At 42.0% G+C, this 17,784-nt stretch overlaps 1 protein-coding gene across 1 annotated transcript in view; it reads right to left on the minus strand.

The window, feature by feature from the left end:
• fhl3a (four and a half LIM domains 3a) overlaps positions 1-10,505 on the minus strand; it is a 36,042-nt gene extending 25,537 nt beyond the window's left edge. The window contains exon 1 of the mRNA XM_033641250.2: positions 10,308-10,505. The gene's annotated coding sequence lies outside the window, so the exon portion shown is untranslated. The remainder of the gene's footprint in view (positions 1-10,307) is intronic.
• Between the last annotated feature and the right edge of the window lie 7,279 nt (positions 10,506-17,784).

The following is a 17,784-nucleotide window of genomic DNA, read 5'->3' on the forward strand; positions in this document are numbered from 1 at the left end:
CTGCTCACACTATGGGACACTTTTTCTTCAGCAATCACTAAACCTTAAACAGTTTCCACTCACCAGTGTTGAGAAAGCGTGCGATGGGATGAGGGATGGGGTTTTTTAAGGGGGGTTGAATACTTCCAATGTGAAGTCATGGTGCTTGTGTCATTGGCCCTCTGCTGTGCTTTGCTCACCGTCTGGCCCCCATTTTACCCATTGATCTAATTTCCATTGCCAACATTGGATGTGGTTCTGTTTGAAGCTGAATGTTTGGGCCCATTAAAACACTGATAGAATTGCAAACGTATGGTGGACCTTAGGAAAAGTAAAGAAGAAAACAACTTAGTGATGTTTGCCAGACTCTTGAGAAGAGTGGAGTAAACAGAATGTACAGTTTTGAGCAGCGTTTAGTGAGGTGGGAAAACCCACGGCATTATATACACCTGGTGTTCACAAGCTTCTTTCATCCTCGCTTTGAGCTGGATTTAATTACTGTTTGGCATTAAAATATAACAAAATATAAAAGAGCTCTTCCTCATGAGATGACAAATATCATCATATATCATCTTTAAAACTGAGAATTCATCTGGTCATTCTGAAAATCATTTTTGATTATATCTTAATGGCTGAGCAGCCTGCCGCCTGTCTGAACTGCCTGCACATCTTTCTGGGTCACCATGTAACAGCTTATGTGTATTCATATAGCACCTATGTGTCGATGGGCGGCAGAGATGTGCTACATTTGCTCTTTGCTGCTGCTAATGCGGTCAAGCACCATCTCTGTAGGTGGTTTGGCTGAATGCCCAAGACTTATACACTACATGAGGCTGCCACTTGTAATGGGGGTATGTATCTGTCACATAATTTCCCCGACATCACAGAGACGGCTTCACTTCCAGGCGTAACTGCAAAGAACTGGGAACTCTTAATGCTCGGATTAGACAAAAAACACCACACCATCGTTAACTTCAAGACGTGAAATCTACACCTGACTGAAGACTTTATGAAGTGCAGAGTATCTGTTGTTTCTTTAGTGATGCCCCAGAAGATATAGAGGTTTCGAATGGCGTGATGAAAGACTTTTCCATAGGCACAAAAATATACTTCTTTAAAGACCCAAGATACCATTGACGACAACGAGGTCCAGACATCTGTAATTTTTGCCCATCGAAGGAAATTAAATTGCTACAAAAGTCGCTGTTCTTCTACTTCACTGTACCATCTGTATATGTAATGCTGTACCACATGGACTGCAGCGAGTGCACTTGGCTGCACCCATCTATGCTTTTCCAGCTGCAGACGCGAGACAGGAGACTATGGTTTGGAGTTTTTTTCATATGTAATAAAGTATAGTTATGATTATGCATATGTGCTTTTGTAATCTCTGTGGACTGCGGTGACAGCTGAACCAGAGAATGGCAGCATCAAAGGAGCAAATTTCATAAATGAAGCTAAAACACTATATATTTAAAAAAAATCTTTATTCTATGGTTTCTGAATTTTTGCTGAGTTACAGCTTTAGTTGAATATATACCGGTACTACGCAGGATTGTTGGTTATTGTCTGTGAACACACTCACAAGTTAAAGTGAGAGTAAAAACCAACCCCAGAGTCACTTGTTTGCCATTGCGCCTTGCTATATTTGTGTTTTTTCAGCCTCGTGACTCTTGGATGCCTGCTGCTTACTGTCTGGCACCTGGTTGCCACTTTTATATAAAGCCCCGACCCCACCTGAGCACTGTGTGGGTAGATGCCCTTAAACGTCCTGCACACAGAAAATAAAAGAAAATAAGAAAATACAAGCAGATGGCAGAGTCTCTGCAGAAAAATACACTCTCACACACTTCTAGAGGGTCATAAGTGACGATTGTGAGGGATTATGTCCTTCTGAGTCTATACTTTTGGGGTTTTTTTTGAAAATCCTGCACATTATATCTTAAATTCCATAGAATACAGGTTTATATGTGTATTTTAGGAGAATACATAGTTGATACAGATTGGAAAAATGCAGAGGGTGGAATTTGAAATGCAAGAATTTTCTCAAGGATGACCTCCTTGCTCAGAACTACATGTGTGGACCATTGGAGCTTGGTGGGAAAAAAAAGGTCTGGCAACAGCTCCAATGCCTTTTTCTATCTAGCGGGTCTTTCAACACCAGATGATTATGCTAAATAACATTCAAAACAACAACAACAGTATTCTCTGGTACTGGAGGTCTGTGAATCATCTGGTAATTGTGTTGAATGTAAATGCTCTGATCTCCCTCTGGATTGAGTTATGTCCGATTACTACAAACATCCTGAGCTCAATATGATCTGTTGGTTGTAAATATGATGTCAAACAAAGCAGTACTTCACTGTAATGTTCTCTCTGTGCCACTCTCAAGAACATTACTCACGTAAGGTGAGTGAGCGCTGACGCCGGATGCTTTGGGGGAGTCACAACATGTTCTTTCTCTTGTGTACATTTGTTGTGATAAGGGTAAATAGTCTCTGCACACTAATAGAAACTTTTCCAAGACAGAGAGGTGCTACAGAGTAAACTATACACAGTAGGGGCTTGCATTTGTCTTCGATTACGCCTTTCTGTGACAGCCCGTTGACAGATGCGCCCACAGGCAATAATAGTGTACTCAGGCCACTCCTCTCTCCATCTCATCCTTTCATTTTCCCTCTAAACTTCACCTGAAGAAGCCAAGAAATCCCTCCTTAGCTCTCGGTTACTCGTCTCTGTCATAAATCACCGTCATCTTCTCATCGAGGAGCTGACGTCCTTTTATAGCCACACCAAGGACACTTTCTGCCATTTATGGCTCCTCCGAGGCACCGTCCGAGGGCCGGTTAGTATCCCATGAAGGTGAGGGAACGCAGGGCAGCAAGGGAGGCCAAGAAACATCCTGCCTGCTTCCTACTCATATTCACTCCAACTTTGACAGCTTAACAAATGAGTGCCAAAGTGTGCCCGAGCAGTGCCAAGTGCACTCTTCTCTGTGTATTTTGAAAAAGGTAACTGTCATATACAATTCAATTTACAGACTAGTGACTGACATAAATCCACACCACAGTGTACGCAGCACGTCTGGCTTGTCTAAGCCTGTCTCCTCTGTAGAGACTATTGTCTCTCCAACAGAGCCATAGAGACGAAAATGAGAGGGTGAGACAATGTGTGTGTGTGCGTGTGTGTGTGCATGTCCCTCTGCCTGTAAATACTAGTGAGCACAAGACATAGTGGGAAAGAACGACAATGAGAGAGGGATGGTGTAAGACATTTTGGATAGGGAGTCACATTCTTGATCGCTCACTAGTTTCATCATGCAGAGCAGGCATTTTAACAGTGTTTACTTTCAGTGAGGGGAATGCTCTCGCTCACAGCTGCACTCCAAATAAACAGTCTTGTATTTATCAGAGACAAGATAATACACATCTAATCAGAACAAGTAACTGCTTTTCAGCAGGCCAACAAGTCTGGTCCTTCTGGTTTATCCCTGGAAGGCAGTTGTGCAACACAGAGAACATTAGTGCGCATTTGAATAAAAATGTGCACATGCTAAACACCAACACTTTGCCAAACACCCACACTCTCATGACTGCACTTCCTCTGCCATGATGTCACAGTCTGGGCTCATTCTTTGCAGATGTGGGAGCCTACCCTATTAAGTGTCTGGGAAGCAATCAACACTAATGCAGTTGGCATTGTGGCAAACTGAAGTTACTAGCCATATAAAGACACAACTACCACTGCAGCAGGGGGTGAACGTGGGGATACAGCGGTGGCACGGTGGAACAAACAAAGCACGTACGCAGTGCCAGGGCTTAATTACCTCTCTGAGACATCTGTTATGAGAACAGAGTCCTGCTAACATGTTGTTGTGAAGAAACACTCTGTTAACAGCCCAGTCTCTCAGGGATTTACAGTGTTTTGAAAGGTGACATTTTGAGCCTCAGGCATTGTTGCCTTGTTTAAGGCCTGCTGTGTATCACTGCGTGGTTAAGGACTGCATGCCACATGGTCTCAAATTATTGCCCAATTAAGCCAGTGTACAAGAACATCCAATGGGAAGGATGACGACATCACTGCTCCCATAGAAATAAAACCACTCTGACAGCTCCATGTAGGCGGATGGTTGCTGTTAAATTATTGCAGACTTACTCATACTATAGCTGATCTGTATTACACATTCCAATTTCAATATCCCACTAGGCCTTTCACAATAACTACTGTTGCTAGATGATATACTGTCACAGTAATAATTGCAATACATTATATCACTGTCATTTTGAGACAATTTTATGCAACTGATATAATAATATAATAGCATAGCAATGCAAGAACACCCTTTCAAAGAGTGCTAAACACCTATTAACACCTATAAATATATGAAAAAAGTATATACTGTATAATATTCATGTACCTTTAGAGGGGGAGCCCAAATTTACTCAGTTTGAGACTTAACACAAGATTTGGCCAACAAAAACAAGTGATGCCTTTTGTGACTTACAGAAAAGCTTAACATAGCTCTGGGAACAATGCAGGTACCGCCGTAATCCAGCCAGTGTGCTGCCGTGGATGGACGGCCTGGGAGCTGGGTGGCTTGCTGGTGGATTTATGGAGTGGAAGATGAAGTTGTTGGATTGTAAAATTAAAGGCAATAAACGTTTTGGATTGTTGCCAGGGGTTGGCGAGCTAGCGACTATCAGAACTGTTCCTCTTCCACTCCAAAAGTGCAGCTGCAGGCTACCGGTAAGCTACGCTGTGTCATCTTTGGAGTTTCATTCATTCATTTATCTTCCATAACCGCTTATCCTGGTACAGAGTTACTGTGGGGGTGGAGCCTCTCACAGCTGATATTGGGTGAGAGGCAGGGTACACCCTGGACAGGTCGCCAGACTATCACAGGGCTGACACATAGAGACAGACAACCATTCACGAACAATTTAGAGTCACCAATTAACCCGCATGTCTTTGGACTGTGGGAGGAAGCTGGAGAACCCGGAGAAAACCCATGCTGACATGAGGGGGAACATGAAAACTGTACATGGAAGGGCCCCAGCCTCTTGCTGAGAGGCAATACCACTGCACCACCATGCTGCTGTCTCTTAGAAATCCTGTAAGTAAGCGGGGTGGAGAAAAAAAAGGAGACTTGCTGTTGGCTAAAATGTTAGTGACATTCTTTTGTAAAACAAACACACATCTAAACTCAACAGGCAATATCAAGGTCAACAAAATGATTGAGGTCATGTCCATATATCTTATGTTAATTTGATAACATAATTATCGTGACAGGCCTAGATACCACGATGGGTAGGAGTGTTAGTCGGCGTCAAAGATTAGGTACAGAGTCTAAATTAGTAAATCATGCAAACATCAATTTAAGAATGATCCACTACTGACAGAAGCCATGATAATTGTAGGTCAGTGGACCAGTGATTCCCTCAACACCAATATTATCCAGAGGAGGATCATTCTCTTATCCAAGATATAAAGATGTGGTGTTACAAGATGAAGTGTAAGCCTTGGCTCTTCACTTTGTCATCTGTCTCTGCGGAGATCTATCACGGTGAAATAACATCTTATTACCTCATGTACTGGAGAAACTCTCCTCGCCCCAACATTCTTCTTCTCAAGTGCCTCCATTAACCATAGGTTATCCTATGATTTAGCCATTAGCCACAGCCCTACATAACCATTAGTTATATGAATTCATAATACCCATCACATTACCAGTTGTATAAAAACCACTGCAATTTGTCTGTAGACATCAAATGTGTGCTTCCCCTCTCAGTCCTCCCTTCTCTCTGCTGCTTTATAGGACTTGCTTAGTTGGTTTTGGACGCCAGTTTGCTGACCAAATGTATCTAGCTGTCATGCTTATTTATGGACCTTTGTGACGTTGATTCACTGTGTAGAAAGGTACTATGTTACCAGGATAACAGCTTTTATTGGTGCCAATTCATTGGGCAACAGTAACATTGAGCAATTCAAGACAGATCTGCACCCTTTTTTGGCAATGAATCTGTCAGCCCACAGCAGAGGTGAAGACGGAAATAAGGTTTGTCCCAGGAACAAACTGAGGCAGGTTGGGTACATGATGGAGGAGTTGGTAACCCTCACACTTTTTGCATCATAGCATTCCTTTCATCAAGTCCTGGGAATTAGTACATGCCATACACTTCTGTTGGAGCATGACCCTACCCTCCTCCCTTAAGGCGAGGGTGCTGGAGAAAACAGTCACGCCTGACTCACACCTCTCCTCGGCACAAGTTCATAACATGACTGAATGTGATGATGCAGCAGTGAATCGACAGGATTCCTGCACCCAAACAACATCTGTTTCATGTGAGACTGCAAAGGAAAGGCTGATAAGGTAAACGGGGGTTACATTAATCCAATGTGTAATAAATTTAACAGACAGATGAGGCGAAATGAAGTGAAAGGTGGAGCGAGCCAACGCAAAGCCCACTCTTTAATAACATATAATTAGTTTGTATTAAACTAGTAAGTGTGTAGTTGTGAGGTATCTGCAATTCTGTGCTTACAATTTGGTATTTCCTTTGAAAACAGCACTTCCTTTGAGAGTAGCAGGTAAGTGCTGGGTATAGACCTGTAATTGTATCTCTAAAGGAATGTAATTACCCCATTAGCACAGAGTCAGTTACCTTTTACACTTCATGGCTGCCTATATAAAGTTTATGTTCTCTTTACATAAAATCTCACATGGTGTGAACACTGTGACAGAGAGAGTGTAGAGAGTGAGAAAGAAGAGAGGGAAGGAGAGAGGGAAGGCAGGATGACTGGATTGTGAGGGGGGCACATTACCTCCCACGGGGGCCCTGGCTCAAAGGATCAAGTTTCAGACGTTTACCAACAAAGCATCCATGGAGGAAGTCTTGTGCCCCTCACAATAACACCACAGCACCTGGCCATCCCCACACAGGAAACCTGAGGTCACTTCCTCCCTTTCAGGGAATTCAGACACACTCCTGCTGCCAGCCACGCGCCCCCACAGCCTATTGAAGAGGGCGCAGACTACCAGGGGGAAAGACACAGAGACACAACTGACTCAAAAGAACATCTGAATTATGAGAAAATATACATCTGAAACTTTGGTTTTTCCCACATTCTCACCGATACAGTTCACAGAAAAGCGAGCCAGAGATGTGTGCCTGACAGGTTCTGTTAGCACCAAAGTAGAAAGATTTCTAATTTCCCTTTATTTGGTCTCACATGTAGCACAGATGTGATGTTTTTTAATCAGTCTGATTAGCTAAAAGCTGGGTTGGGCTACATTTTTAATTCTGGTTGGAACCACATAAAATAAGAGGTTGAGAACAAGGTATGCACCCTAATAACTGTGCTGGAATTCACAGATTGTCGAAACTTGAGCACAAATTAGAATGTCAAGACATCAGAACAAACAGTTAATGATTAGAGAGACAAACATGCCTTGACCAGATGAGTGTGAAACAATCAGAAGAAGCGTGAGAGTCTGAAGTAAAAATCGTCCAGCAGTTTGGAACTCAGCATGAAAACCTGATGATTAAAACGTAGCCCGACACCAAATGTGACACAAAGTCATTAAAACAATACAAACTGTGTCCAGAGTGTCCTCTGAAACACCATGGAGAGACAAACAGCTGCAGAACGTCAAGAGAGAACTGCCTCAACACAAATCTAAATTCTGCTCCCTAACCACCTGCAACCACTTGACCGCCCATTCTCCATCATTATCGTTGGCCTGGTTTCAAACGATGCCAACCCATAAAACCAGCCACAACCAGTCCGAGTCATTTAGCTGTAGTCCCACTGCAGTTTAGAGCTGGCCGGCGTCCAACCACCACGCAGGGCTAACCTTTGGAAAACACTGAGACCTCCGAAGAATGTGACCATGGTCAATGAAATGGAGAGGGAGAGAGGAAGAGGAAGAAAGCAAACAAATACATTATACAGCCCGTGGGCTCTGTCGAGGCAAGCTTCCCAGATGCTAAATGGGACAGAATGACTGGCTTTTGGCTGCTTGGGGATTATTTCTGCTTCTTACTGTGACAAACAGTTTGTGTAAAAATAACCTGTCAGTGGTGAAAGCACAGTGTGATGCCTGAGAGACCGAATTCCTCCAAGGTGTAATTTCTGTAGTGACAGACAGAAGAGAGATCTGCATTATTCAAGCCATAATTTTAGTAATGGCTGAAAAATGTCTCATTATTATTATTATTGGGGTTTTTTTTTCAGTCTCACTGCTCTCGTCAACATCATTTCCCGTAGCAGGATGGAACTGGTTTCAGTAAAAGAATTACATTTAGAAACTGGAGGGCCCGTACACATGGCACAGTTTTTTGCACTCTAAAATCTTTTGCTTTTGGTGTAGTGAGAGCTACACTGTCACGGCATGCAAGCGTTCCCAAGCACCTGTTTTTCAGGGCACAGCGTTCCAGAAATGCACACTGCGTGTCATGTGACACAGAACAACCAATCACAGCTGGTAGATATCTTCCCTTTCTTCTGTAAATATCAGTCTATGATACATATGGACAGGAAGTAGATTATTTAAGTACAGGGCTACCCAGAGCTTTACATCTGTACCACAGACATTTTGGGCCTTCTTACACTCAAAAAACAATGCTATGGTTGCTTAGCAACTTCAAACACAGCCTGCGTCCACGCTCTTGAAAGCTGGCGCCCAACTTCGTGTTTGGAGGCGGTTAAAGATGTGGCATGTGTGCCGGCCTTTTGAGCCAGATATTCCCGTCAGGAGATGGTAAAGACCAAAACAAAGCTTAAAGGATTTGGACGTCCATTTTGTCAGGTGGCTAGAACTCCAAATGAGTGATAATGTGATTAAATTCTAGCATTAAGAGGTTTCTTAAGTGTCCCAGACCTTGAATGTTAACATATTGTAAGCACAAGTGGCATATGGTTATCATGCATGCTTAAGATTGGACTTTGAACCCTAATGAAATCTTAAAAAGCGAAATAATTCCTGTATCTAACAATTGTGAGTGCCAAGTCAGGTATCATCACATCAAATGTTCTTCCAACTGGAACCAAGATCAAATATGACAGTCTTCTACTGAACTGTAGACAAAGCTGATAAGCAACACCTTCATCTCGATTCCCCCCTGTAGCACTGAAGAATAGGTGATGCATTCCCTCGTAAACATGTAAGATCTTGATCAAATTCTCTCGTCTGGCAAGCCCCAACACTTTCCTTTCCCACCGCCGTGCCCACTGCGCCCAGATGACGCAACAGGTGGAGCACCAAACAATCGTCACAGGGATGACACTACTACTATCCGCTGTGATGTGATGATATACGCCCAAAACAAAACTAGAAGCTGGAGTACAGACACACCCTTCCCAGATGCACACTGCCATATCCCACTTCCTGCTGCTGGAAGGAAAAAGACAAGTTTAGCCTGAGGGACTTTGCTCTCTGAGGCCTTCACACACACATGCATATACACACACACACACCGCTCAGCTGGGAGCTTCCGTGACACAACAGTTGCTCTTAATCCTTCCTCCACACAGTTCATTGGGTCACACAGTCCGATACAGTCTCTTCTCCCACTGACTGGATGTAGTTTATTTCTTTTTTTGCCTTATCTGTGTGTGTGTGTGCGTTATATTACACACAGACATGAGTGCACGTGTGGGACTGTGATTAGAGTGGCAGGGAAAAAGAGACGAAGGCATAAACAAGGAATGCAGAAAAACACATTGGCAGACAGAAAATGTCCAGACCCCCTCACTTGTCACAGGAAGTGGTTCCTCGTTTGTCAGGGTTTTACTTTGTAGGCTTCTCCCCGGGCAGCGTGTTTGACTAAGGTGTGAAGTATTAAGGCTTGTCATGATGTCAAGCCCACGCCTGCTTTAATCTCTGCACTCACTGATTTTTACTTAACAGCAAAAACTCTCAGCGTGAAAAGTAAAGAGATAATATGACCTTAAGGTTTTACATTAAATGTTAACAGATGATAATTACTGTGCAACTACCACTACTAATGATAATGAGAAAAAGACTTTAAATTATTTTATGAAAGAGAGAAAGTTGTTTACATTAATTATAAATTTAAATAGTTATAGTTTTGTTATCACAGCGTTTGAAGTCTACAAACTTCAGTGATGCTTTGTGTCATTAATTTTCATTGAAAAACCTCGGCCAGTCATCATGATGCTTTCAATGACACTTGGGATAAACTAATTCCCATCAAATAAAACACTTTTTGAAGTAATTTAAACGTGAAATAAATAGTTTCGTGAAGCCAGGTCAAAGAAACATCAAAAGAAGTGTAACAAGGTATGAATAAAAAGTGAAGCCCTACCAGGAGTAGTGTCTGAAGTCTGGAGGCACCTTCTGCTCCCTGACAGTGGTAACCCGCCTCCCTCACGGTCTCCAAAGTCTCGCTCAGATCTGGACTGGGATCAGTTTGCAGGTCGCTAAACTCCGGCGGCTCAGCAGCGTCGCTCGTCAGCTGTAAAACTTTTTGTGTGTCTTCTGACAGTAGTCAAATCTCTGTGGCGAAGAGTGATGCAGCTTGCCGGCTACATTTGTTCTACTACTGAGGAAGTTGCTGGTGAGTCACAAGATCCCGCCCCCCCAAAAATCATTCCTCCCTCCTCTCCTTCCCTCCTTCCCTCCTCCTCTCCTCCTCTCCTGCGATTTCAGACGAGCCCAGAGAGAAGTCCAGGCAGCGGAGGGTGTGATGGGAGCTCCCGGAAAGGCCTTCCGTCTCTGTGCTGCCGTTTATTTTCTGTCTGCTCTAATAGAATTAGGTTTAATTGGTGAGTATTGGCTGGAACAGGCCAAAACTAGTTTTTGTAAGGTTTCTGAATAAGACAGTGTTGACCACTTGGTTCTTTTAAGCTTTATTTCAATTAATTGTGTTAATCATCAGCCAATCAGTAAGTCAATCACCTACAATAACAAATTTGACATTTTTAATTATCTAAACACCAGAATTTGTTAAATTGCAAGAATATCCAAACAAAGCAATTTCAAAAATAAAATGTCCTCCTTTCATGTCATCCTAATGTTTTGTTTGTTTGTTTGTTTTTTTAACAGTTCTTACGTCCTGTAGTTTAACCTGTCAATCAGTGATGGTGGGTGATTGGTCCATGAAGTCATACATGGGCTGGCACCCCAGTATATTGCTGAACTTCTCTGCCACTACTCCAACTCTCGACCTCTTAGACCCTTCGAACAATATCTTTTAAAAATTAAATTGAGGGTCAGCACCAGTTAAAGGTCAAGTGTGTTGGCTTTAGGGAGATATAATGGCAAAAATGTTAGATAATACTCATAATAATGTTTCCATTAGTTCATAATCACCTGAAAATCGTGTTTTTGTTAGCTTAGAATGAACCGCTTTATATCAACATATAGAGTGGTCCTCTTCCACGGAGTCTAACATGTTCTTCTACAGTTTGCTCAGAGCAGGCAAATCAAACACTGGCTATAGATAGGGCCATTCACATTTTCAAGTCGGTCATCGTCTCCTACACTCTTGGCACTGGGGAGAAGTTTCAGTTCTGCAACATCATCGCTAGAGGCCACTATGGCGGGATTTATATGTTGCCTCAAATTGACGTGACTACATGTTGCAGCGATGCAGACCTCCTGTCTATTTCTGTAAGCTGAAACCATTTCCCTCAGTGGAAACAAAGTTTTTATTTACTTTTATTTCACAGAATAAGAAACAATGAATTGTGAAGACAATAAAGCCTCCGCAAAATAGCATTTTGAGTCTTCTGTGTGATTTATCCTGGCTTCATACGAATAAAGGAAATCTGCAAGCGTCACTAGGGTAATTTATAAAAAATGTCAGGCTTTTGCTAATAACATTAGCATTTGTTTGGAAAATGTGTTTAGTATAAGACAGTTGTTTTGTCAGTGAGCCTCATGAGTTGTAATAGAGCCAAATTTTGTAATGCTACCTTAGCTAAACGTGCTGTTGTTCAGGAAAAGTCTGACAGCCGCTAGGCTAATTTATACAATGTAAAATGCCATAGGCTTGTGCTAAAAACATTAGCATGTTGTATTTGTTGGGAAAATGTGTCCAGCAAAAGACAAGTGCTTTGTCTGTGAATGAGTTATTGTGAAGCTAATTTGTGTACTTGTCTTTGAAATTGTCTCTATTAAGCCATGTTTAATGTGTGTTTTGAATCAACTAAACTTTACAGCACTTCACAGAAACCCCACCGCCAACTAGTGTTTTGGAGGTGTAACTGCAGAGTGACACAGACACACCATCGCACAAGTATAAATGCTCACAGCCGCGTAGGCCAAGTGTGTAAGCTATGGCGTAGGACCTGCATAGTGCTGACGCATGAGAATAAATCCCGCTTAAATCGTACAAACTCGACCTTTAATTTCAGGGTTAAATAATTTGTGGAGAATAGGCCAGTTTTTCTTTTGCAAGTTGTTGTCACTCCCTATTTTTAAAATTAGTTTTATTTACAGTGACTTCTGTCTTCTAATAGAGAGTTTGTTCTTTATTCTGAATGCTATTTTAGGCAAGATACTTATTCTAGGAGAAATCATAAAATATTTGTAAATTTTTAAGCATTAAATTGGTGAAACTGGTATAAAATGAAACTCCCATATCACTTGTATCTCTCTTTATTCTGTGTGTATACTGCTTTTTAGTGACCTTTATTGACTCGTCTTTGTTCGCCCTTACATTACCAAACAGGGTTAAAGACCAACCCAGCTGTTTCACTTCCCTATTTTACAGTGTTGGTCCTTTCTCCAGTCTTGATGTGTCATTTTTGTCATGACTCAACAGGTGGGAGTGACGTTTATCCTCATTGCAGCTGGCTGCCGTTTGGTCATACACGGAGGGAGTCTCACATCTTATCATTGAGTCATTACTGTTAATCAGTATGTGCCAACAGTGTTGTTGGCAGAAGCACCACCCTGTATGACGGATGGCATTGTCCTCCTGCTTTTACATCAGAATTTTTGGTTCAGTCCTACATTGAACCTGCTTGAATCTCTGTTTCTTAAAGATCAGTTAAAGCTGAAGCAATATTTTTATATTAACAATGATTGGGTGTTATGATAAAGGGGTAGCTCATGGTGACAAACCCACAGAGAATTATCACCCAACTCTGTAGTTCCCCTTATCTTTACAGGGCACTTCACTGTCTTATAAGTCATTGTTTTGGTTTCCTGACTTCAACTTTACAGCTTTTTTTCCAGTCTCATTGCTTTTGTCAACCTCATTTCCAACAGCATCTGCGAAAAGCTCTGATAAATCCACTGTTCACTATTTGCCGAACACCGAACACAGAACAGTTAGCAACCAGCTGGTAAACATATGGAGCATTTAGAAGCATAAGGGCCATAAATAAAAAGTGACTATTGTACTGCCATTTTTAAAAATAACTACTATTTACAACTGAACAGAAAGTGAAACTTATCTATACATTCTTCAAAGCTAGACTCCTTTGGTTTTTTTTTTTAGCAAATACGCAATTTGTTTAGGAAGCACTGAGCATACAAGGAGTAAATGAGACTTGGATTATACTGCACGAGTTGTGTTAGAGATTGTTAATGGATGTTTTGGTATAGTTTTGCTGTTGTTAAACACACTCCCCAATCAATCAATATGTATGTCATTTTCCATGGAGGCATGTGATAATAACAACGTTTACTTTATGGATTCAATTAACATTAACACAATCGTTTTGTGGGTTAAGTATTCCTTTGAGTAAAGTACAAAATAAGCATCAAAACAAAGTGCCAGAAGTAAAAGTATTCATTTCTTCAGAAATTATTATTATTATTTAAAAATAATGCTTGTGTGATGACACTGTCCTGCCATTGTGTGTCAGGATGGTAGAGAGAGAACACATTTTTTTAGCAGAGCCAAACCAGAGAGACACAGAGAACTGTTCATCAGTGACAGGCTGCATCTATCCAAGAAATTTTGCTAAACTACAATCTAAAAATGGAGCAGGCGAGAAACAACAGGAGGCCCTGGGGCCCTACCCCACAGGACCAAATGAGGCAGCTGAGTTACTTCTTGGCACTCAGTGCCAAATACTGCTGGGAGTATACTATGAGGCTGCAGCTTGGCAAAGAACTGGAAGACACTAAACAACAGCTGGCCCATCAGAAGAGCCTCAAAAAAATGCCCATAGACAAAGAAAAGGACACCCGCAATGAACTGGATAGGCTGAAGAGGCTCAGCTACCCAGAGACCATGAACACCATGAGTCTTGCTACTGAGGTTCAAAACACCATCAAAACAAAGCAGAAGAAAGTGCTTCAAAAAGAATTCGAAGACCTCAAAGTGGCCCACATGATCAGCCAAGAGAAGTTCTCAGCAGAGCATCAGGCTGAAAAAGACAAAAATGAAGCTCTTTAGCAAGAAATTGAACATCTGAAAGCTTCACAGCAGATCAACCTGAGCTATGAAGCTGAGCTCAAGGCTGGAAAAAGAAAAGAGTGACAGCCTTCAGAAACAGCTGGACAAAGAGATTCAGTCCTGAGCTGAAAAGGTGTCAGAGGATCTGGAGGCCATAAAGCAGCTGATGGCTGTGAAGGACACTGATTACACAGATTGATGAGCAGAAAAACACCTCTGAGAATGAGAAGTGGTTTTTCAAAGAGTTAGAGGACCTGAAAGAACAACAGGCCTCAACCAACCAGGAGCTGCTCATTAAGTTCCAGATTGAGGAGGAGGTCAGTCAGGGCCTCTGAACTGAGCTCACCAAGCTCAAAGAACAGCAGAAGGACAAGACCAGGGAGCAGGAGGAGGAGAATAAGCCTCTTGAAAAGTGGAGGAGCTGAAGACTCAGCTGCAAAGTGCTGAAACTCTCAGCGGCTTGCAGGAGGAGAACGTAAAGCAGAAGTCTCTCCAGAAACAAGGAGACAAATAAGCTCCTTCAAGAGAAAAACAGCACCCTGCAGGACAGATGATGGAGCTCACAGCAGCGTACACAATCAACCAAGAAACTTCCCCAGCAGAGATTGAGGGTAGAACTTGAGCAGCTGAAAGTAAAGGACACTGTGGTTCAACGGATGGAGGAGGAAATCCAGATCCTGAAGCAGAACACCTCTGAGAAGGAGGAGGAGGTCAGTCAGGGCCTCAGAGCTGAACTCGCCAAGCTCAAAGAAAAGCAGGAGAACAATACCAGGGAGCAGGAGAAGGACTCCATGATTTACTGGATGTTGAATTGCTAGAAGAGATCAATCACTCTTAGGAAACACAAAAATAAAAGAAATCCTCAACCTGGAAAAGATTCAGACACCACATTGATTTGAGGAAGAGGAAGAAGAAGGAGGAGAGGCTGGAGGAGGAGTCATAATCTACCTTGGACTATGCTATTAGAAATAACACTTTTAAATCAGATGCACGTTAGAGGTGTTCTGGGCACGTCTCACTGGCAGGAGGCCCCAGGGCAGACCCAGAACAAGCTGGAGGGATTACATATCCAATCTGTCCTGGGAACACCATGGCAACTTCACAAGTGCATCACTACTAGGTGTGCAAAGTCATCGAGTGAGCCGGAGTGGACCCTTTGGTGGGCCGGTTCTGGCCCCCGGGCTGCATGTTTGACACCCCTGCTCCAACAGAAGTGAAGGATGTAATCCAGTTGGTTTGACACCTCAACCAGTAAATATTACATCAGATAATATAACTAACATTACTGCCTGTCTTTGTAGATGTATGAAGACTAGTCCATACCCATTGGTAGCTTTGTCACCTTCTACCTATGTCAGTCCTCAATGCTGATGTGCAGTTTCACATAGATTGACCACGTCAGTGAGTAGAAAAATGTGGGACAAACAGAATGACTGACTGACAGAATGACACACTGACAGTTTCCGTGATTATGTACAGCATACCATACCATAGTCCGCGTGGGCGGAAGTACGCTGCATAGATCAGCCTCTCATTGGGTGGAACGAACCACCCGCTGAAGTCCCGCCCTACCACCTCCAGTTGTGTAGCAGTTTTCAACCATTTTCAACACGTCCTTTACTAACTTTTGCGGTGTTTGATCTTGCGGGGATGTAGCTGTGGCACCGCCCAGAACGATTGTGATTGGTTGAAAGAAATACAAGCAGCCGGGGCGTTTTTTTCTCCAATCTTAAAGCGAGAGTCGGTCCAGCCAGACCTTTCTTTTCTTGAGAAAGGTCTGGTGAGCGAGACTAACCATACCATGACTGAGTCATACCAAAAATTAGGGGAAAAAAACAGCATTCGGCCACAGGGGGAGCCACAGTGATCGGTCGCACTTTAGCCCTTTTTAAGCATTTTTCTGTTGTTATAGCGCCACCCAGTTGCCAATTAGAGTTAAATTTCTCCAGTCACCTTGAGGCGTCCTGTTCTACATATCTACAAAGTTTAGTAAAAGTCGATATGGCGGTTAGGCCTAGGTAAGAAATTAGCTCTCTAGCGCCCCCATTTTGTTTGATGGGGTCAATAATGGAGGGGTCCCCTCAGATTATGTGTGGTCATATGCCTACAAAGTTGTGTGGTGATCGGTGAAACCCTTGAGATGTTATACACCTTTATGTGATGAGCCACACCCTCTGCAATATTCATTGCCTTATAGAAGCTCAGTTTTAGTAAGTTTTCCAACTTTTGCCAAGAGGGAACTTTAGATATTGGTCCCTAGATTATGTTCACCGAGTTTCATGCAGATCAGACAAACTTCCTAGGAAGAGATCGATTTTAAGTGTTTTTCAAAAAATTCAAAATTGCGGATATAACCAGAAGTTATGGGTTCTTGAGGCAAATTTGTTCCTCATGGGGAGAGGCATCTCTGTACAAAGTTTCATGTCTCTACAACATACGGGGCATGAGATATGTCCATTCAAAGTTTGCAATTTCAATCAGTTGCTATAGTGCCCCCCTTTGGCCAATTGATGTAATATTGCTTCATTCACATCTTCCCATGACCCTCTACCACTGTGCCAAATTTCACATGGATTGACCAAGTCAGTGAGGAGAAAAATGTGGAACAGAGACAGAGTTTTCGTCATTATATTGTAAGATAAAACTCAGGTTTTTTTGTTCATTTGCGGGATGAGTGGTTTAATATAATGCTTACCTTGGATAGATGGTATTTTGGTGGATGGTCTTTTTTTCTGGTGAATGTTAAATCAAGAGTTGAATCATTTTTCTTTTGTTTGAGCCATATGGTACTCTGATTAACAAAACAAAAACAAAAGTAGTTGATACGTAAGTCAAGAAAATGTTACTTGTCCCCTTTTAGCCCAGGGTTTGTGAAAGAGGCAGTGATACAGGAAGCACTGGAGATCCAGATAAAGTGTTAACAGAATATGCACAAATAAACACAACATGTCTGTTTCTGATAATATACATGTTTATTTTATGTCAATTTCCCTACTTTAAATAAACAGTGATTATTATTTTAATTATGTACAGTTTTTGTCATATATTACATACAGCAAACATTCTTCATTGAACTAATTCTTGCAAAAACATCAGACACAACTACGATAAACAAAAGTTGCAATGAAGCTTTGCATCCCATATCAAACTCAGCACAGTGATCTGTAATCTGAAGGAAAAAATAAATTAAAAAAAAAAACAATAACACTGCTCTTTTATTTGGGACTGCTGGTCTTGGAAACTGCAGAAGGATTCTCATGCATGTTTGTGTATCCTCATTTTATTTATGCTGCAAGTTGGCAGAAAAAGTTAAATAATTACTAGATACAAAAACTTGATTCATGGAAAATGTGGACGTTTTCATTTTAAAAACAAATACTCTCCATTTCATGCAGTCACATTCAACTCACCTTAAGAGGAAGACAGG

The sequence above is a fragment of the Epinephelus lanceolatus genome, chromosome 10, assembly GCF_041903045.1.
Source record: "Epinephelus lanceolatus isolate andai-2023 chromosome 10, ASM4190304v1, whole genome shotgun sequence".
Taxonomy (NCBI): Eukaryota; Metazoa; Chordata; class Actinopteri; order Perciformes; family Serranidae; genus Epinephelus; species Epinephelus lanceolatus.